The sequence below is a fragment of the Pseudorca crassidens genome, chromosome 10 (genome assembly GCF_039906515.1).
Source record: "Pseudorca crassidens isolate mPseCra1 chromosome 10, mPseCra1.hap1, whole genome shotgun sequence".
Classification (NCBI taxonomy): Eukaryota; Metazoa; Chordata; class Mammalia; order Artiodactyla; family Delphinidae; genus Pseudorca; species Pseudorca crassidens.
Window position 1 is genome coordinate 8,260,316 of NC_090305.1, and position 21,571 is coordinate 8,281,886.

The 21,571-nt window shown below is 45.5% G+C and overlaps 1 long non-coding RNA gene across 1 annotated transcript in view; it reads right to left on the bottom strand.

Annotated features, from left to right (window-relative positions):
- The window catches only part of LOC137232961 (uncharacterized), a 183,562-nt gene that overhangs the window by 16,067 nt on the left and 145,924 nt on the right, over positions 1-21,571 (bottom strand). The window contains exon 6 of the long non-coding RNA XR_010947251.1: positions 15,673-15,786. This is a non-coding gene — a long non-coding RNA (uncharacterized lncRNA). The remainder of the gene's footprint in view (positions 1-15,672; positions 15,787-21,571) is intronic.

A 21,571-nucleotide genomic window follows, 5' to 3' on the forward strand; every position in this document is an offset into this window, starting at 1 on the left:
AACGTGATCACATTTCCTTCTCACAAAAATCACACTGAATCTAGTGGATGAACTGAAAAGGCGTCTGGAAGGGTGGTGGAGAGAAATCCATTACAAAGCTCTGCTAGGGTCTAGATGAGAAATGAGGAGGGTCTGGTTTAAGCCCATGACAGAGACAATGGAGAGGTGAGGAGGTGGGTATCAAGCAAGTAGAATGGATAGAGCATAGTAACTGGTTGGAATTAGAAGGCAAGGGAGAGGGAGTGTTTGTTATAAATGTCTCCCAGGTAGAAGCTTAGGAGACTGGGTGGATGATAGTATTATTATGAGAAAGAGGCAATTAAGAATTAAATCTGTGAGAAAATGATGAATTTAATGACATGTTCAGTTCCAGTTTCATGTGGGGAATGTCACGTGGAGAGAGAATCCATGAGCAGTGACATACAAGTCTGGGATTCAGAGTGAGGTTAATGTTGAAGACACAGATTTTGAGTCTGTGTTTATAGCTGGTAGTTAAAGCCAGGGAAAGTATGACACTAGTGGACAGAGCTTATAAAGTAGGAAAGGAAGCCAGTGGGCCCCCAGGGAACGCCACAGAGGGGAAGGGGCTGGAGAGGTAAGAGGAAATTCAGGATGCTGTGCTGTTACAGAAAGCAAGAGAGGAAAGAATTTGACAATTGGATTATGGACGTTCTTAAGAAAATCAATTTCAATGGAGAGTTGGGGACAGATGACAAATACCATTGGGATGAATAGTGAGAGGTGAGACGTTTCAGACAGTGAGTCTAGATTTCCCTTTCTAGACACTTTACCATAAAAACAAGTGGAGAAATGGGACACAGAAAAGATGACATGCAAGGTCCCTGTCTTAGGAGCATGTAGCAGTGGCCTGTGCACAAGAGAATAGAAAGGCAACTGTGATGCTTAATTTTATGTGTCACCTTGGCTGGGCCACAGGGTGCCCAGATATTTGGTCAAACACTATTCTGGGTGCTCCTGTGAGAATGGTTTTGGATGAGATTAACATGTAAGTATTATAATTTTAATGATTTAAGTAAGTAGACTGAGTAAAGCAGATTGCCCTGCCTAATGTGGTGAGCCCTATCCAGTCACTTGAAGGCCTAAACAGAGCAAAAAGACTGACTCTCCCTGAGTCTGAGAGAATTCCTCCTGCCTGAATGTCTTTGAACTGGGTCATTGGTGTTTTTCTGCTTTTTGACTCGAGGCACTGGCTCTTCCTGGGCCTGTCAGCTTTTGGACCTGCTTCAGACTCCACCATCAGTTTTCCTCATTCACAGGCCATCAGACTTGGACTGGAACTAGATCACTGGCTCTTCTGGGTCTCCAGCTTGCCTACCCACACTGCAGATATTAGGACCTGCCCATCTCTCTAATTACATGAGCCACTTCCTTATAATAAATCATATATACATGTCTTCAGGTTATTGCTTCTGTTTCTATGGAGAACTCTGACTAATACAGCATAGAATGGAAAATAAAAGGGAAAAAAAAAGGAAATAAGGCAGGAAGGGAGAGTAAAGGGAAGGTGTGGGGTGGATGAAGTCCGTGAGAGCCTACGAGCTTCAAAACTGTAGGGAGAGAGCGGGTGACCGTTTAGCTGTCTGTAATCTCTGATGGCATTGAGGACTCATTCCTGTTATGTAACTAGAATTAACCTTCAGACTTTGCTGCCTTGGAGTCTCTTGTCTTGCAGAAGCGAGACTTCCTAGCTTGGCTTGTTTTCTTGTTACTTAGGAGCTGTTGCTAGCCTAAGGTCATACTTAGAAAATTGAACCCTCAATAAGATTACTCAGAGACTTGGCTGCTTTCTCCCTGGCCATTTTGTCTTTAGGTTGAAAAAAGAAACAGCTCACTTTCCTAAAGTGACATCACACATCACTTTGAAATATGCTCTACAGGCCAGCCCTGAAATCTGTGGGGGGTTTTTTTGTTTGTTTGTTTTGTTTTTTGGAAACCCATGAAAGAGAAATTTTTGTTTTAAAAAATGTTAAAATAATTTTTTTTTACTCTAAAAAGCTTCTCTGATAACCCAGTTATTAGGAAACTATGTGCTGAATAGAAACAGTAGCAGAGGTGAGAATTTGTCCACTTCATACCTGCCTCATTTCTGCCATATGATAACCTCAGAAACGACCGGAGTGATTTACATGAGAGATGTATTGGGCACTCAATTCATTTCATGTCTGCTCTATTTTTGTAATCCTCTTTGTTATACTATTAAAGTGACGAAGATAAATCATTTTATTTGTGGCTGTAGCCGATGCCATTTGGAATATCTGCCCAGCCTCTCTGCTCACTCAGGGTAGTAGGTTCCAGATTTCAGTTTGGACAACATGATGCTTTAGTGTTCACAGCTGCCTGGACCTGGGGTGGGTGCCTGACCGAAGTTCGGAGTCAAAGTCCTTCACACACACACTGAGTCACTCACGCAGACCCTCTCCAAGTGCAAACTGGGCGCGTGGCTGCATTTCTGCCTCTGGTACCATGAGCTATATCCTTGTCCTTAGGATGACCACCTCCCTTCCTTTCTCACTATCCTATCCCCCACCGAGCTGAGTTGAACTGTATTTTATTACTTGCAGCCAAAAGAGTCCTAATTTATTTAGCTATAATTTAAAAAATAAAAATATTCCCTTCTTGAGTTGAAATAAGAATTTCAACGGTAACTTCTGGGAACAGTGTGTTGGGGAACACAATGTTCTAATTAAACAACTACCCATACTCTCTAGCCTCTTCCTCATCCCAAGAAAGCCTCAGGAAGTAGTCACGACAGGCAATGCTACACCCTTGGAGGAGGTGTGGTCAGTGCAATATCTATGACAGGTGACTTGTCTGAATCCATGAGGATTACGCATGCATACACCTGTGGACCCAGCAAGAGCATTTGTGGGAATTTATGTTACAGATAATTTATTGGATGGGTGCAGAAAAAAAGAAGTATATACATATAATCATACAGGTGCAAAAAAGACACAGTAGAATGTCACTCGGTAAAGCATCGTTGGGAAGAGCAAAGTATCAGAAACAATCTACATTTCTATTAATATAGAATTGGTTAAATAAATTGTACAAATCCACACAATTGGAGTACTATGATGCCGTAAAAAGGAATGAATAAGGTCTTTCTGTATGGAAAGATTGCCAAGTGAAAAGAGCAGAGTGCATGAATGAGAGGAACCCACAGCTCCACGAAGCGTTGTAGGAATGAGACTGGAAATTCCTTCCCTGGGGACAAAAATCTCCTATTTCTCATAGTCCACGATAGAAACCATGCTTAACATTTTACCATGTCTGAGAGAGAGAAAACAGTGACTCAAAACCCACACTAAGGTAAGTAACCTTAAACTGCTCTTTTCCTTGAAAATGAGGATACCTCACCTTCATTGTGGATGATAAAGTCTGAAGAAACAACTTCCGAGTTTACTTGGGACTGCCCAAGGTGGTGCTGACAGATAGGAAACAGGCCTCCTAGTTAAATGTGAATTCCAGATAAACAGCAAATGCTTTGCATACTAAAGTGATATGCTGAAAACTATATTAAAATTTATTTGTTGTTTATCTGAAATTCAGACTTAACCGGTGGCCTGTATTTATATTTTGCTGAATCCGTCAACCCAGGCCCCAGGGACTAGCCTGCCCGAGTGGAAGCTCCAGCCTCCATGGTTTGAGACACAAGTGGGAAAGCCCATTGGTCTCCATCATTCCAAGGAAATGACAACCAGACACCCACTCATCTAAGAACCAACCAGATGCCCCGATGGGCATGACAACCGCTGCTAATTTCTCTGCCACCTCCTGCCCCAGCAAATGGCCACCATCCAGGCCTCTGCTACTGCTCTAGGTCCCAAAGAGAAAGCACGAATACCCCCTTCACTCGGACGGGTGAAGCTCACAACCATCACATTTGATGGACTTTGTGTTTCTAATAGGAAATATGGATTTGTGCTGCTTTCCCAAATTTTCTCACCTGGCCCACCCACTCTCATGACTTAAAAAGACAGAATGACTGTGTATTCTGCCAAGAAACCCCCTTCTAGCAACCAGAGCATGGTCCAAGGCAGCCCCTTCTAGGTGCCAAGGTACCTGGCAAGCCTCGAAGGTGGTAGCCCATCATCTCAGCTGCTTCATCTGAGAGGAAGAGGGTGGCTCTGGTGAAACATCACTCCCACAGCAGAGACCATCTTTCCAGTTATGAGGGGGCCTGCTCAAGTCTTGACTGTGACCCCCCATCAGAGAAGGGGAGCAAGCCTGTCCTCAGGAATGTCAGCTCTTTATCTGCCCTTCATTGGTTCAAGGCACAGATCGTGCTCATGGAACACCGCTCAGCTTTCCTCCTCCATCAAAGAGAAAACTCTCCTGCATGGGAAGACCTCTTGGAATGTACACCTTGGGTTACCCGCCGTCTACATGTGCGGCCAGCTCTGCAATTACAACACACACGATGACAGTGAACACAGGTCCCAGCAGCCCTCCTCCCAGGGACAGAGGAGATGTGTAAACCCCACAGGTGGTAGGCCTGTCTTCTCTGAACCTCGGTCCCCCCAGGTTCCAGCTTGGTGAGCTGACAACCTGTCTTCTGAACAGTCCATAGGATTGGAGGCTAAGCTTCCAATTTAGCTTTCTGGAAAAGGTGGGCCCACAGAAGGACAATTAAAGACAATAGCTGTGCTAGACCAGTGCCACAGGAAAAGACTGGCTCTTTCCTGAAGCTGCGGCTCACCGAATAAAGGCCAAGCCACCAGCAGCCACAGTTCAAGCAGAGAAGTGCAGCCATTGCAGTCATGATTCAGAGACACTGAACCCTGCACCAAGTGTGAGCGAACAGTCGGGTGTGTTACATCACGGAGACTGATTTCAAAGTGTGGTGAACCCAGTGGGGTTTTTAGGGCAGACACACAATTGCTTGCAAACAAGTAGCAGGCACAATGAGCGTTTTGTGCTTCTCTGCAGGTTTTCTCTTTGGTCTCTCGAGGGAGCTGGAAGAAACCCAATTCTGAAACTCAAACCTGCATCGGCCATTATTTTCCCTTAAACTGGATCTGAACCTAGGAGATCTTCTGGCTCTATTTGCCGAATTCTAATGGGAACTGGGCCCTCCAAATATTATTCTTATTATGTGGTGCTAATATTTTTTGCTGGAAACACATCATACCAAGATGTCTTGGACCCCTTCCTTTACCAGACTAGTTGAAAGCTCAAATGAGCAGACATCCAACTTCCGGGCTGATCCAGGTTTTTCATGATCAAGCCAGGGCAGGCAAAGATTCCAGGAAAAGTCTCCTGGGAAGGCCAAGGATTTCTGAAAGTATCTGTGGACAAACAGATGCAATATGACTGGGCTAATTCCCATAACTCAGCTAAACTGATGAAAGTGCTTTGTGGATTATTGGCAGGTAGACTGACTGTGGCCTGGGCCCTGGCACCTGGGGCCTGAGCTGGGGGAACCCGCCTGCCGTTCAAATGCCCCTTGGCTGCAGAGAAGCAGGAGAAGGCAAGGGGCATCCAGTGGCGACTGGATTTTTGGACACAGTATTGCCAGGCAGACACCTGGCCGAGCCTGCGGGCATGTGGGAGGGGACCCAGATAGTTTTAATCGCTCCCAACCCTTCTCCTGTATGTCCCCCTTTCTTCTTCTCCCCTCCCCAGCAGCTCACCAGAAATCATGGCCTAACGGAGCAGGATGGAGTTCAGTGTTTCTCAGGTGAGATGCACAGACCACCTGCATCAGAATCTGTGGAGACACTGGTTTAAAATCCGGATTCTTGGGGCCTGCTCTAGACCTACCTACTGAGTCTCTGTGGGGAGGCCTGGGTAGCTGCACTGTTCACAAACTCCCCTGGGTGATTCTTACAGGCACTAAAGTTGAGAAGCATCATTAGAAGTAAAAGGGTCTCCCATGAGCAGCCAAAACACCCAAGTTCAACTTACTACCTAGATCGTCTTGGGCAAGTTGTTTATTACTTTCCAGCCTCATTTCCCCACCTGTAAGCATGGGTATGCCATTTTATGAGACTGATTTTTCTTCTCCTTGAGGATTCAATGCAATAAGACACAGGACTAGGCTGAGCTCTTGCTAGATTTTAGCAGCCAGGACCCCAGGAGAGACAGAAAAGGGAGGGTGAGCTAAGGAAAATCTTTCTAGGCCTCAGGGTGCGTATAGTTTACAGCAATCTTCAAAGGCTCAACCTTTTCCGGACGGACACAGAGCACGGAGATTTAACACCAAGTGGCTTGACTACCCACTAAAGCCTTCCTAACATAGCCAGGAGTGGAGGATATGGTGCTACAGGGAAGAAAATGTGACAAAGAGATGCTTTCAGACAGGCAGACACAGGCTAATATAAAAGTGGAATAGGGCTTCCCTGGTGGCGCAGTGGTTGAGAGTCCGCCTGCCGATGCAGGGGACACGGGTTCGTGCCCCGGTCCGGGAAGATCCCACATGCCGCGGAGTGGCTGCGCCCGTGAGCCATGGCCGCTGAGCCTGCGCGTCCGGAGCCTGTGCTCCGCAACGGGAGAGGCCACAACAGTGAGAGGCCCGCGTACCGCAAAAAAAAAAAAAAAAAAAAAGTGTAATAATACACCTAGCTAAGAGCATAGGGTAAAACCCCCACATGCTCTCGGCCACTGATCCTCACCAAGGGCAATTATGTCCCCCAGGGAACAGCGGGCAAAGTCCGGAGACATTTTTGATTGTCGTAACCGGGGGATGCTCTGGCATCTGGCAGGCAGAGGCCAGCGACGCTGCTAAACATCGTCCAGTGCAGAGGCCAGTTTCCCATTGTGGAGAATTAACCGGCTCAAAATGCTAACAGAGCCGCGGCTGAGAAACCTTGCTCTAAGCTAACGCAGACGACTGAGTCACGGGTGATGGAAGGAGGCTAAACACCTCCCGAGTCACAGGATTCTGCTGCTGGATTGCAAAGTCTCACAGATGGACCAAGCGACCTGGTGTCCTGCAAGCTGGAGGATCACCGCTCACCTCTTTCCATATCACGTGTTCAGCGTAGCTGGTTTCCTGCTTGTTTCCACGATGAAACAATCGGGGAAAGTGTTCCTAGAGCTTTGGCAAAGCAGAAGTGTTCTCTGCAGGGGAGGGAGGAGGCCACCTCACTCCTAGCAATTGTCTCTATTTTTACCACGAGGGTAGAACAAGAAGAAGGAACTGGGAAGCCCGGCCATCCACCGGGGTTTGCCCCGCTAAGGAGCCACGCCCAGGCTCGTTCAGCATAGCTCACAGGTGTAGAGGGATGCGGGGCAGGGCATCGGGTTTGGGACTAGGTCCAAATGGCAGTTGTTCTATGACACTCCTTTGCCAGTATCTTGCTTCCCTCCATGATCCTCGGCTGCTTTCGTGGATCTCCCCTGGTTCTGTCAGGTTGGTGCTCATCAGCTAGCTCCCTGGCTTTTCTCCCTCTCCTTGGTCCCCTGTCTCTTGCTGTCGCCTCTTTCCTGGCATGGCTTGTGTTCTGGGGCTATAGCTCCAGAAACAAATCTCTCTGTGTGCCCTAGACTCCTTCTGCACAAACTCCCCGTGGGCAGGGCTGGCCTACCGGTTGGGTTTCTTTCTCAGGACTCCATCCACATCCCCTGGGATCCCTTGACCATTTTCACGCATCTGGCCTTCCTGCCTGCAGGGCCAGCGTCATGGGGGTGTGTGACCCCTGTGGTCACCAGGACTTCATGTTCAGAAGGACCCTATGCTGAGTTTGATGCTCTACTGTCATTTTGAAATTCTTAAATGTTTTTCCTTTGAACTTGCATTTTGTAAGTGAATTCTGATGGGGCAACAGAGCATGCACACGAACAGAGGAGATCCACACGGTCCGTGTGTCTGTCCCTTCTTCCTGCCCCACTCTCACAGACGGTCCCATGAGCACCAAATTCCAGTGGACCCTCAATGTGTGGGAGTTCACAGAGACTCAAGGCGAGTACAAGGAAAGTGTGTTTTGTCTCCAACTGAGTTAGCTGGGGAGCGGGAGGGATGCTGACGGCACCAAGAGGCCACACTTTCCATCTGAACCAAGACTTGCTTCTAACCCAGAAAGAAGGCGGTGGTTTCTAAGAAACATGGATGAGCAAAGAGCCCTCTCATGTTCTTTCTTCCTCACATTACTTTCCTGCCCTAGCCAAGGACCTGACTGATGCTAAAAATGATGACAGAGAAGGAAAGGGAAAGGTTAGGCCACCCATAGTCCCTTCCCTTTCAATCCTTCTTTACTCATCAGTAAGCTGAAGGTAGGGACTGTTAGTAACATGTGCATATGCATCAAGAAATGAAATAAAAGCAGATGAGTTACTTTTGCGCAGCTTTTCCACTGTTACGCTAAGAATGAAATATGCAAATTGTGTAATTTTTGGCGATTAGCATACTCGTTAAATGCTCTTATATTTGCATTTAAAACAGGCATCACACAATATTGAAATGAAAGGGGTAAAATATATGCTAATGATTTAAAATTTAAATTTTCCTTCACTTAGAGTGGCATTCAATAGTGGCATTTAAAAAAAACAACAACAACAAAAGAAACGATGACAAGCCAAGAGAGAGACTGTGAAGAACGGAAAAAGCTTTTAGTTTAGTACCTTTTATTTGGCACCTTTCCCCTGCTTTTTAAAAAAGGGCGCCCACATTTTCATTTTGCACCGGGCCCTGCCTGTATGCGCTTCTTCCTACAGCCACAGTGGATTGCTGTGAGGCTGTAGGGATCTATTAGCCTGTGTGCACAGGCAGTGAGTGCCCAGGAACTGAAGTCCCCTGGGAGCGGCACTGAACCAATGTCCGATGCAATGGGAGGTACAAAAACCCCAGCTCCTGTGTTGCCCCTTCAGGACAGCCGTGTCATGTGGCCTGGACCAGCTCCAAGCTCCCCTGTGGGTTTGATCCAAGTCACCTTCTATCCAACTTCGCTCTTGGCAGTGTGCCTTTCCATGATCCCACTTCCTCACTCCTTACCGGTTTTTCCTGGGGAGAGTTCTGAAACGACCACTTTCATTTGACCTGAAATGCCATGTCCATATCTCTGGAAATCTGGGCCCCAGCCAGCTGAAGCATTCAAGGGTCTGTGGACGAGCTCACCTGTCCTCCTCAGTTCTGTGATCTGTCTCTGCCAGGGCCACTTTTTGTGAGGTGTCAATGGTAGATGGCAGGAAGCCCAACGCCATGGACATTCCCAAAGGAGTCTTCTAGAAACGTTGAGTTTGAAGGTTTACAGTGAAACGTTTTATTCAAACATCTTTCCGTGCAGGTCAGAGGGAATTTGGAGAGTACTTTGGAGAGCGGGCTCCATCATGGGTCACTCTACTGCAGGCAATGTTCTGGGCAGGTCTGGGCCAAGAGCCCAGTGACAGAAGAGCGGACGGCTCTGACCTCACGGAAACATGCTCTATTTACCTAACAAGCCTCCTGACGTCACAGTGTCCCCAGCTCTGTTTGCTTGGCTCGGGGAAAAGAGAATAAAATGTACAAACAGCAGGCTTTGTTTTACCTGTTTAAATGAGTCATAATCTTTTCTGTAAAAATTGGTCTGGAACCAAAACAAAAGTCTTATCATCTTTTTCCACTCATCCAGGTACATTGTTACCTATCCTGAACAGTCTTGGGAAGCGCTTTCACTTTCTTTGCCCAGAGAATTTTTATCCATGCTTCAGAACTCAACACGATGTCAATAGGCTCTCTTTCCCGTTGCCACCTCAGAGCCCAACGTAAGTATTTGCGTATATGGTTGCTATGCCCCCTTAGAATGTAAGGACTTCAAGTCAGAACCTTTACTTTATTCTTTTTAAAAAATTTATTTATTTTTAAATAAACAAATTAATTAATTAATTTATTGGTTGCGTTGGGTCTTCATTGCTGTGAGCAGGCTGTCTCTAGTTGCGGCGAGAGGGGGCTACTCTCTGTTGCAGTGCGTGGGCTTCTCATTATGGTGGCTTCTCTTCTTTTTTTTTTTTTTTTTTTTTTGCGGTACACCGGCCCCTCACCGCTGTGGCCTCTCCCGTTGCAGAGCACAGGCTGCGGACGCACAGGTTCAGCGGCCATGGCTCACGGGCCCAGCCGCTCTGCGGCATGTGGGATCTTCCCGGACCGGGGCATGAACCCGTGTCCCCCGCATCGGCAGGCGGACTCTCAACCACTGCGCTGTGGTGGCTTCTCTTGCTGAAGATCATGGACTCTAGGCATGCGGGCTCTAGAGTGCAGGCTCAGTAGTTGTGGTGCACAGGCTTAGTTGCTCCGCGGCATGTGGGATCCTCCCGGACCAGGGATCGAACCCGTGTCCCCTGCATTGGCAGGCAGAGACTTAACCACGGCGCCACCAGGAAAGCCCCATATCTTACTCATTTTTGAAGCCCCACAACCTGGTGCAGCACTTGTTATATAACCTGGTGCAGGATAAAAATTCTCTGGGCAAAGAAAGTGAAAGCGCTTCCCAAGACTGTTCAGGATAGGTAACAATGTACCTGGATGAGTGGAAAAAGATGATAAGACTTTTGTTTTGGTTCCAGACCAATTTTTACAGAAAAGATTATGACTCATTTAAACAGGTAAAACAAAGCCTGCTGTTTGTACATTTTATTCTCTTTTCCCCGAGCCAAGCAAACAGAGCTGGGGACACTGTGACGTCAGGAGGCTTGTTAGGTAAATAGAGCATGTTTCCGTGAGGTCAGAGCCGTCCGCTCTTCTGTCAGAAGCATGTGATTAAATAACCATAATGGCAGCTGTATGAACCAGGCCCTACACTGAGCACTTCACATGCGTTATTGTCTTCCCTCCTCACAGCAACATGATTAGGATCTATAAGGTGGGCACTAGTACCCTTGTTTTACCGTTGAGGAAACTGAAGCCAAGGAAGGTTAAGTAAGATCTTGCCTAAGATCACACAGCCTCCCCAGCCAGAGGAAAGAGTCAAATAGCACCAGAGCCTGTGTTGTTCACCACGGAATAAATGAAGTCGGTGAATAGGTTTTTCCAAGGTGGTCAGGAAGAGAGCTCATTAGAAGGCAGACTTGTCTGTACAACGGCCTCTTAATTAAACAGAATAGCACAACCTTCTGAGACTGAAGCAGGAAGAAATAGAAAATATAAACAGACTAATCACAAGCACTGAAATTGAGACTGTGACTAAAAATCTTCCAACAAACAAAAGCCCAGGACCAGATGGCTTCACAGGAGAATTCTATCAAACATTTAGAGAAGAGCTAACACCCATCCTTCTCAAACTCTTCCAAAATATAGCAGAGGGAGGAACACTCCCAAACTCATTCTACGAGGCCACCATCACCCTGATACCAAAACCAGCCAAAGAGGTCACAAAGAAAGAAAACTAAGACCAGTAACACTGATGAACATAGATGCAAAAATCCTCAACAAAATACTAGCAAACAGATTCCAACAGCACATTAAAAGGGTCATACACCATGATCAAGTGGGGTTTCTCCCAGGAACGCAACGATTCTTCAATATATGGGAATCAATCAATGTGATAAACCATATTAACAAATTGAAGGAGAAAAACCATATGATCATCTCAGTAGATGCAGAAAAGCTTTTGACAAAATTCAAGACCCATTTATGACAAAAACCCTCCAGAAAGTAGGCACAGAGGGAACTTAACTCAACATAATAAAGGCCATGTATGACAAACACACAGCCAACATCGTTCTCAATGGTGAAAAACTGAAACCATTTCCTCCAAGATCAGGAACAAGACAAGGTTGTCCACTCTCACCACTCTTATTCAACATAGTTTTGGAAGTTTTAGCCATAGCAATCAGGGACGAAAAAGAAATAAAAGGAATCCAAATCGGAAAAGAAGAAGTAAAGCTGTCACTGTTTGCAGATGACATGATACTATACATAGAGAATCCTAAAGATGCTACCAGAAAACTACTAGAGCTAATCAATGAATTTGGTAAAGTAGCAGGATACAAAATTAATGCACAGAAATCTCTTGCATTCCTATACACTAATGATGGAAAATCTGAAAGAGAAATTAAGGAAACACTCCCATTTACCACTGCAACAAAAAGAATAAAATACCTAGGAATGAACCTACCTGAGGAAACAAAAGGCCTGTATGCAGAAAACTATAAGACACTGATGAAAGAAATTAAAGATGATACAAACAGATGGAGAGATATACCATGTTCTTGGATTGGAAGAATCAACATTGTGAAAATGACTATACTACCCAAAGCAATCTACAGATTCAATGCAATCCCTATCAAACTACCAGTGGCATTTTTCACAGAACTAGAACAAAAAATTTCGCAATTTGTATGGAAACACAAAAGACCCCGAAAAGCCAAAGCAATCTTGAGAAAGAAAAATGGAGCTGGAGGAATCAGGCTCCCTGACTTCAGACTATACTATAAAGCTACAGTAATCAAGACAGTATGGTACTGGCACAAAAACAGAAATATAGATCAATGGAACAGGATAGAGAAAGCCCAGAGATAAACTCAAAGACATATGGTCACCTTATTTTTGATAAAGGAGGCAAGAATATACAATGGAGAAAAGACAGCCTCTTCAATAAGTGGTGCTGGGAAAACTGGACAGCTACATGTAAAGGAATGAAACTAGAACACTCCCTAACACCATACACAAAAATAAACTCAAAATGGATTAAAGACCTAAATGTAAGGCTGGACACTATAAAACTCTTAGAGGAAAACATAGGCAGAACACTCTATGACATAAATCACAGCAAGGTCCTTTTTGACCCACCTCCTAGAGAAATGGAAATAAAAACAAAAAGAAACAAATGGGACCTAATGAAACTTCAAATCTTTTGCACAGCAAAGGAAACCATAAACAAGCCAAAAAGACAACCTTCAGAATGGGAGAAAATATTTGCAAATGAAGCAACTGGCAAAGGATTAATCTCCAAAATTTACAAGCAGCTCATGCAGCTCAATATCAAAAAAACAAACAACCCAATCCAAAAATGGGCAGAAGACCTAAATAGACATTTCTTCAAAGAAGACATACAGATTGCCCACAAACACATGAAAGGATGCTCAACATCACTAATAATTAGAGAAATTCAAATCAAAACTACAATGAGGTATCACCTCACACTGGTCAGAATGGCCATCATCAAAAAATCTAGAAACAATAAATGCTGGATAGGGTGTGGAGAAAAGGGAACACTCTTGCACTGTTGGTGGGAATGTAAATTGATACAGCCACAATGGAGAACAGAATGGAGGTTCCTTAAAAACCTAAAAATAAAACTACCATATGACCCAGCAATCCCACTACTGGGCATATACCCTGAGAAAACCATAATTCAAAAAGAGTCATGTACCAAAATGTTCATTGCAGCTCTATTTACAACAGCTAGGACATGGAAGCAACCTAAGTGTCCATCAACAGATGAATGGATAAAAAAGATGTGGCACATATATACAATGGAATATTACTCAGCCATAAAAAGAAACGAAATTGAGTTATTTGCAGTGAGGTGAATGGACCTAGAGTCTGTCATACAGAGTGAAGTAAGTGAGAAAGAGAAAAACAAATACCATATGCTAACACATATATAAGGAATCTAAAAAAAAAAAAAAAGGTTCTGAAGGACTTACAGGCAGGACAGGACTAAAGATGGAGAGGTAGAGGATGGACTTGAGGACATGGGGGGGGAAGGGCAAGCTGGGACGAAGTGAGAGAGTGGCATGGACTTATATACACTACCAAATGTAAAACAGATAGCTAGTGGGAAGCAGCCGCACAGCACAGGGAGATCAGCTCAGTGCTTTGTGTCCACCTAGAGGGGTGGGATAGGGAGGGTGGGAGGGAGACTCAAGAGGGAGGAGATCTGGGGATATATGTATAGGTATAGCTGATTCACTTTGTTATAAAGCAGAAACTAACACACCATTGTAAAGCAATTATACTCCAATAAAGGTGTTAAAAAAAATCAGAATAGCAAAATTCCTTACTTTAAAAAGAAGCCATTTTACTCTCCCAACTCTATATGGAACCAATTTTCATTTTAACCAGTTTCTCCCAAGTCCACTGAGCTTTGGTATCAGAAGGTCTTGTTACACAGGTATTTAGTTCTGTTGCAAATTAACAGCAATAAAGAAACCAAGCACAGCCGCAGAACCAGCGTCCTCCCAGCTTGTGATTATAGCTTGCTGGGGGACTCTACCAAAATTGCATTGTGTGTTTATGACACAAAGAAATTCTTGAGGGTGGTACTGATATACCCATTAACGACACTGGTATTTTTTGCCCCATGGGGCAGACAAGGAAAAGGGGTTTTATTTTGTTATGAGAAGCACTTTCTTGCTTATACTTAAATTTTATAGTTCACAAAGGATTTCAAAGTATTACCAAAGAATATGAACACCATGCTTGAATCATCTGGGCGTACTGGACTTTCATAGCCTAATGGGTGGTGTTTCACACTGCATTTCTTTTCAATTCATCTTGGATTCATTAAAAATAAAATCACAGATGTTCACCAGATTCCTCGCCCCCACCCCCCACCTCCAGCCTTGGGCACTGAGGATGTGGCACATGGGTGGCTTTCTAAGGCTTGGTCAAGGCTGAGGACTTGCCTGAGGCCCAAGTGATCCTGTTTCTGGAGTGTCTTGCTTCCTCGTCCACTTAGGAACCAACGGCCCCATAGTTCAGGCAATCTGGACTTGGAGTTGTCATTTATAGCCTCCCAAACTTTGAGGATGATGAAGTTATGAAAACATGAGAAATAGACTCAAATAGGAGGAAAAGTTTTGAGAACCACAAAAAAAAGAGAAAGAGGAAGGGTTGTATAGTGGGAAAAGTGATGAACTGATGGTTAGAGAGACTTGGGTTTTAGGTAGGGTGATCATAAAATTTATTATCCAAATTGGGACTCCTTTGAGGTTGAGAGAGATTACTGCTGATAATTCTGCTGGGACAACAGGACTAATGGGGACTGTCCTGGTATGGCATGGTCACCATAGTTCCAGGACACTAACTAGCTGTCTAACCTTTAGCAAGTCACTTAGCATCTCTGAGCCTCAACTTCTTTTCACGAAAGAGACAACCTACAATCTTCCCAGCCTTTTTCCATGAAGGACCTCCTCTTTAACTTCAATCTCCATGTTTTCCTCATGTTTCCTGCCAACTAAGGCCTCTTGCTCCACGCCTAGGAGAGTTCTCCTAGAGTGTCTTTACAACCTTAGGTGATCAGCAGGGATCAGGAATGGAATAACTGAGCAGCTGGTCATTCTCTTCTCCTGTCTTCCCCACTCCCAACCCATACTATCTCACTCTAGGGGAAGAAATGCAATGGTCAAAACCCCTCTGCAGATGGGGCAAAGTGGGTCTCAGACCTGAGGTCTGCAGAATCAGCTGGCAAAATAAATAAAGGGCAAGCTGGCTACCTAAATACTCCACGGGTAGTGCAAACATTCTAGATTCTACCGCAGTACACTTGCAATGTGCTCAGTGGGGGCAGTGCTGCCCACCAAGTGCTATTGGGAAATGAGTGTTAGGGGATGGCTGGTTGTGACAATGACGGAAGGTAGACACCACTAGCATTTTGTGCCTAGAAGTTGGGGATGCTAAATGCCCTGCTATAAGCCAGAGACACTTGCATAGCGAACAGTCATCCCACCCCAGTTGTTAAAAGCATCCCCACCGAGAAACACTGCATAAAAGAATGGGCTTTTCAGTCTTACCTGTAGAGAATAATTTAGACCCTCTGAAGAGGCTCAGATCACACTGGACGGCTTGCTATGGTGCCGGAGCATCGGGCAGAACTTCCAGATGGAGCCACTTAGTTCTCACAGGCCCTGAATAAAAGGAAAGGGCAGAGGTGACACCAGAAGGCACCGTGTAACTCAACCCCACCCTAGTCTGAAGTACACCAAGCATTTTATGGGGCGGTTTCTTTTTTCTCTCAATGTTTACAGAACTGTTGAATCATTGTCTTCATTTACTTATGAGATGATTGACATCGTCCCTGAAAACAGAAAAACAACTCGAGCTAAATCTAAAATGCATGTCTGCAGGAAACAGGGCGGTCCTTGGTCTCTGCTTTGCCTTCTATGGTAAACTTGGACTTCTCCTGGGTTTGCTTTCATTCATTTCAGCTAGAAGTGTGTGGCGAATCAACTTTTCACCAGTCTTCCCGTGGAATGGTTGACTCAGCTTTGCTGTGAGTTAGTGGCCCCAGGGGGAGAAGACCAGGGCTCCCTCTCTGTAAGATGCCTCCTGAAAGGGAAGAAGTCATTGACGACCCACAAAGGAGACCGTGGCCATAAATATTTCAGAATTTGCCTTCCTTAACATCTTAAATAATGGAAAACATTTGCTGGTTTAAGACTTTTAAGTCCTCCGGTCTTCGGATTCAATCTCCAGTGGCGAGGTACAAGCATGACGTCATGGTCAGGAGGAATGCACGGCACATAAAGGCTCGCCTGGGCCAGAGGGAAGCACTAAGCTCTGGAGGGCCCTCAGACAAATATACAAATGTGGCCCAGCACATGTCAAAGGCCTGTGCAAGGGCAAACATCTTCATGACTTTGGTCCTGGGAAGAGAGACCTGGCCTGGGATGAGAATTTACAGCTGACAAGCTGCTGATGACGCAGTTATAGCCAGTTAGCGCATGAACGGCCACTTTGGGAACAGGGGGCTTAGGACGCCAGGCTGGAAATCTCAGACCGAAGTGGGGACAGCCCCGTTCACCCGTGCTGGGATAAGTTTACTCACCGCACAGTCTGCCCCCTGGGCCTCTTCTCTGCCTTCCTTTGATTTACGGCCCTCCCTGCAGCTCTGTAGAGCTTTGACATACATGACAATTTAGCATCAAGGGAATTCTCAAGACCAGGGGAAGAATATCTTTCTGGGCTATAAACATCGCTCTGAAATTCTTCTCATCTGTAACGTTTCAAGAGCATGTGAAATGTGCACGGCTTGGCCCCTGCAGAGTCCCTGTCCTCTAAGCGCTCACAGCTCCCTGGGCCTATCTTGCTCACAAGTGTGCTTACAGATGTCCTCTACGACCCCCAAAGTGTCAGCCAGCTTTACTGCCGTGGTTCTCAACTGGGAGCAGTTTAGTCCTGTGGGGGACGTTTGGTAATGTCTAGAGAGATTTTTTTGGGAGGGGGGCCGCGCTACGCGGCATGTGGGATCTTAGTTCTGCAACCAGAGATCGGGCCCGTGCCCCCTGCAATGGAAGCATGGAGTCTTAACCACTGGACAGCCAGGGAGGTCCCTAGAGACATTTCTGAACCACTGGACCGCCGGGGAGGTCCCTAGAGACATTTCTGATGATCACAGCTGGATGGGAAGCGTTACCAGCCCGTAGGGGATGGATGCCAGATACGCTGCCAAACATCCTACAATGCACAAGACAATCGCCCTCAACAAAGAAGGATGCAGTCCAAAACGTCAGTAGTGCCAACACTGAGAAACCCTGCACTGGGGTAAGGGTAGACCACCTCTGCATAGGCCAAGGAAGTAATTATCTACACTTGCACTGTCTGATGGAACTTTCTGTGATAATGGAAATGCTTAGTATTTGTGCTGTCCAATCCGTTAGCTGGGAGACACATGAGGCTCTTCAGCGCTTGAAATGTGGTCAGTGTGACTAAGGAACCAAATTTTTTAATTTTATTTACTTTTAATTAATTATATGTTAATCATCCCATTCAGCTAGTGACTACTGCTTTGGACAATGCAGGTCCATATAATGGGAGCTTAGAAGCAGTGGAAGAGCCTGCCCTCGCGGGTTATCTACTCCACCAGCTTATAATTAGAATTCCACAGCTAGACACTCCTTCTTTAGCTAAGACTTTGACCCATATTGGTATATTACCCTGGGAGGGAGACGACCTTTAATTTATCAACAACCAATGCTAATTTAATATGACTCATGGATCTGAAAAATGTTTGGGGGGCCCTGAAGTGAAGGAGGGGACACCATGAGATGGGGGGCTTGGGGGCGGCATGGTGGTGACATGTGCTAGAGGTAGCAAAGGCCACCTGTGCCTACTTTCATCACATAAACTCTGCTGAGAACAGAAGCCAAATACAGTCGTCCCTTAGTATCCGCTGGGCGTGGGTTCTAGGATCCTCCACAAATACTGGAATCCGCAGATGCTCAGGTCCCTTATGTAAAATAGTGTAACAGGGTTGGTCTGTGGAACTGGAGGAAGAGGATGCCAGGGAAACTGGAACAGGGTTGGCGGGGATGGGGGGAACCCGTGGAAGAGAAACCGGAAGCAGAACCCATGGAAGCAGAACCACTGTACTCACAATTCCCACTCAGATATACGTTCTGTGAAGACTAGAGCCAAAGGGAGGCAGAAGAGACCAAGTGTGTCACAAAGGAGAACCTGTTTCCAGCTCCTTCTCTGCCTGCCTTTGGCTTTTAGGCCAAGTCTCCAACCACTAAGATATTATGGGGCTCCCTCCCTTATGTAGCCCAAATAAAAGCAGTAATAAAACACAAAATGGTGTTTCCCTTTGATCTGATTATGAAATTTTGGATAACCTCGTTAAAGCTGTATGGTTGTGATTTCTGCTAGTGCCCTAAGCATGTAAGTGCCTCCTTCTTAATCTAGCTCTGCTTTAGGGTCTTAGTTGTAGGGCTTACAGTCTTTGTAATCCATTGAATAGCTAGCTTATTGTACAAATTTTCCTCAATGAAATATTGTGTACTCAACTATAAAATTTTCTAGAGAAGGACATCACCTACCTCACTTAGTAAGCTACATCTACCTGTGTTTCTTGAGATGGGGAAAGAATATAACTGAACCAAACCAAACACAAATCCTCTCTCCTTAAATGTTCTATAGGGCTCAAACCGGAGGTCCTGGTGGCATCGATTTTCGTCATTCCCCAGGGGAACAATGGAGATGGAACAGAAAGAGTAAGTCCACCAAAATTATGACAGGGGCTGGAAACTGTGATATAAGGAGAGCTAAAAAGATGAGAATTCTTCTGTCAAGAAAGACACAAGGTGAGAGAGATACATGATGAGAGAAGACAGAATTGCGAACTTTGACTTTTTCACAAATCGCTAGTTTGTCTGAACGTGGCAGGGGTGAGAGGGGAGCAGAGGGGAAGGTAGGTAAATTTAGGACAGTAAAAGGAAGTATTTCTGTCTTAGTCCATTCAGATTACTATAAAAAAATACCATGGACTGGGTGTTTATAAGCAGCAGAAATTTATTTCTCATAGTTCCAGATGCTGGGAAGTCCAAGATCAAGGCTCCAGCAGATCTGGTGTCTGAGGGCTCACTTCCTGGTTTATAGACATCCTATATGCATGTCCTCACATGGAGGAAGGGACAAGAGAGCTCTCTGGGCTCTCTTTTACAAGGGCGTTAATCACATGCATGAGGGCTCCGCTCTCATGACCTAACAACTTTCCAAAGGCCCTACCTCCCAACACCATCACATTGGGGATTAGGTTTCAATATATGAATGTTGTGGGGACACAAACACTCAGTCTACAGCATTCTGTCCCTGTCCCCCTGAAATTCATATTCTTTTTGCATACAAAATGCCTTGATTCCATCCCAATAGCTCTCAAAGTCTTAATTTCTTTCAGCAGCAGTTCAAAAGTCTAAAGTCCAAGGTCTCATCTAAATACCATCTAAATCAGATATTGGCAAGATTCAAGGTCAACCCGTGGCACATTCCTCTCCAGCTGTGAATCCCTGAAACCAGACAAGCTATGTGCTTCTAAAATACAAAGGTAGGACAGGCATAGGATAGACCTTCCCATTCCTATGGAGAAATAGGAACGAAGAAAGGGATGTCAGGTTCCAAGTAAGTCCAAAACCTAACAGGATAAACAGCAATAAAACTCAAGGCTTGAGAACACTCCTTTTTGGCTTAGTGTTCTCCCTTCCAGGCCCACTGGGGTGGCAATGTCACCCCATGTGTCAGTGGGACAGCCCATTAGCGGCTCTCTGCTAGGGCTCTGCCGCACCGTGGTTCTCTTCTGGGGCCTTGTGGCTCTCCCAGGGGACCCTATCCATGCCATAGTTCCACTGGATGCAGCCCAAGCTGGGGGACCTCCCTGCAGGGACCCACACCTGAAGCACTGAGGGGGCATCTTGCCTCGCCTGACCCAGAAAGGTGGTCCCACCCTTTGAAATCACTCTGCTCCCTAGGCCCTTGCACTCTGGCCTGTGATAGGAGTGGTGTGTCATGGCCTCTGAACTGGCTTCAGGGTCATTCTTCCACAGTCTTGAAGAACAACACTTGGCTTGAGACAGCTGAGTCATATTCAGCTCCTTAGAAAATAGTCGCTTGGCCACACTCTTCACGTTCTCATTTTTTGCCATACGGACAGGCTGAGAATCTTCCAAATCTTGAAGTTCTGCTTCCTTTTTGCTTAATTCCGTCTTTAAGTTTTTTCTCTCCCCTCAAATTTTGCTATAAGCGGTTGGGAAGAGCCAAGCTGTACCTTCTGCACTTTTCTTAGAAATAGCTTCAGCTACACATCCAATTTCGTCACTCACAATTCAGCCAAGTCCTTTGCCAGTCTATTACAAGGGTGGCCTTTCCTCCAGTTTCCAATAACATGTTCCTCATTTTCCTCTGAGACCTCTCAGAATGGCTTTTCTGTCCATACTTCTACCAACATTCTTTTCACGATTACTTAGGTATCCTCTAAGAAGACTGAGGCTGTCTCTACGGTTCTCTTTGCTCTCTGAGCTCTTACCAGAATCACCCTTAACGGTCCATTTATCTCAATGTAGGATTTTTCTAGCATACTAAAAATTCTTCCAGCCCCTACCCATTATCCTCACTACCCAATGCCTCCATGTTTTACAGTATTTGTTACAGCCGCACCCCACTTCTCAGTAGCAGTTTCTGTCTTAGTCTGTTCAGGCTGCTATAAAAAAAAACCCCATAGACTGCGTGGCTTATAAACAGACATTTATTTCTCTCAGCCCCGGAGGCTGGAAATTCCAAGATCAAGGCATCAGGAGATTTGTTTTCTGCTGAGAGCCCGCTTCCTGTTTCCTAGACAGCCATCTTCTTGCTGTGTCCTCATGTGGCATAAGGAACAAGGGGGCTCTGGGGTCTCTTAAAGGAGCACTAATCCCATGCAGGAGGGCTCTACCCTCATGACCTAATCACCTCTCAAAGGCACACTTCCTAATACCATCACGTTGAGGATTAGGTTTCAATATATGAGTGGGGGGTGGGGGACAAACATTCATTCTATGGTAATTATTAATACAGTGTAGTAGTTGGGGGGGGAGGAGTGATTTAAGAGCCTTTTATCTCAATGCCAAGGGCTGCAGAAATAAAGAGCTCAAAGATGTTTAAATAGAAAATGACAGTTCCATAATGAATTCTTGACTGGAGAAAACGACGGTGTTTAAAGCTAATCTCTTGAGATAAGCACAGAGAGGGGCTTCATCTCCTTCCCATAAGGACCCCTGTGCGGTTCTCCAGAACGGGACACTAGATCCGTCTTGCCATAAGTCTTTGGGGTTTATCTCATTTGGCCACTCCCGCTGTGGAACAGAGGTGAGCTAATCTCCTAAGTGAGTTTGCCATTTACCCATGTTTGACACAAGCAGCTTTTACATGTTAGTGCTAAAACAG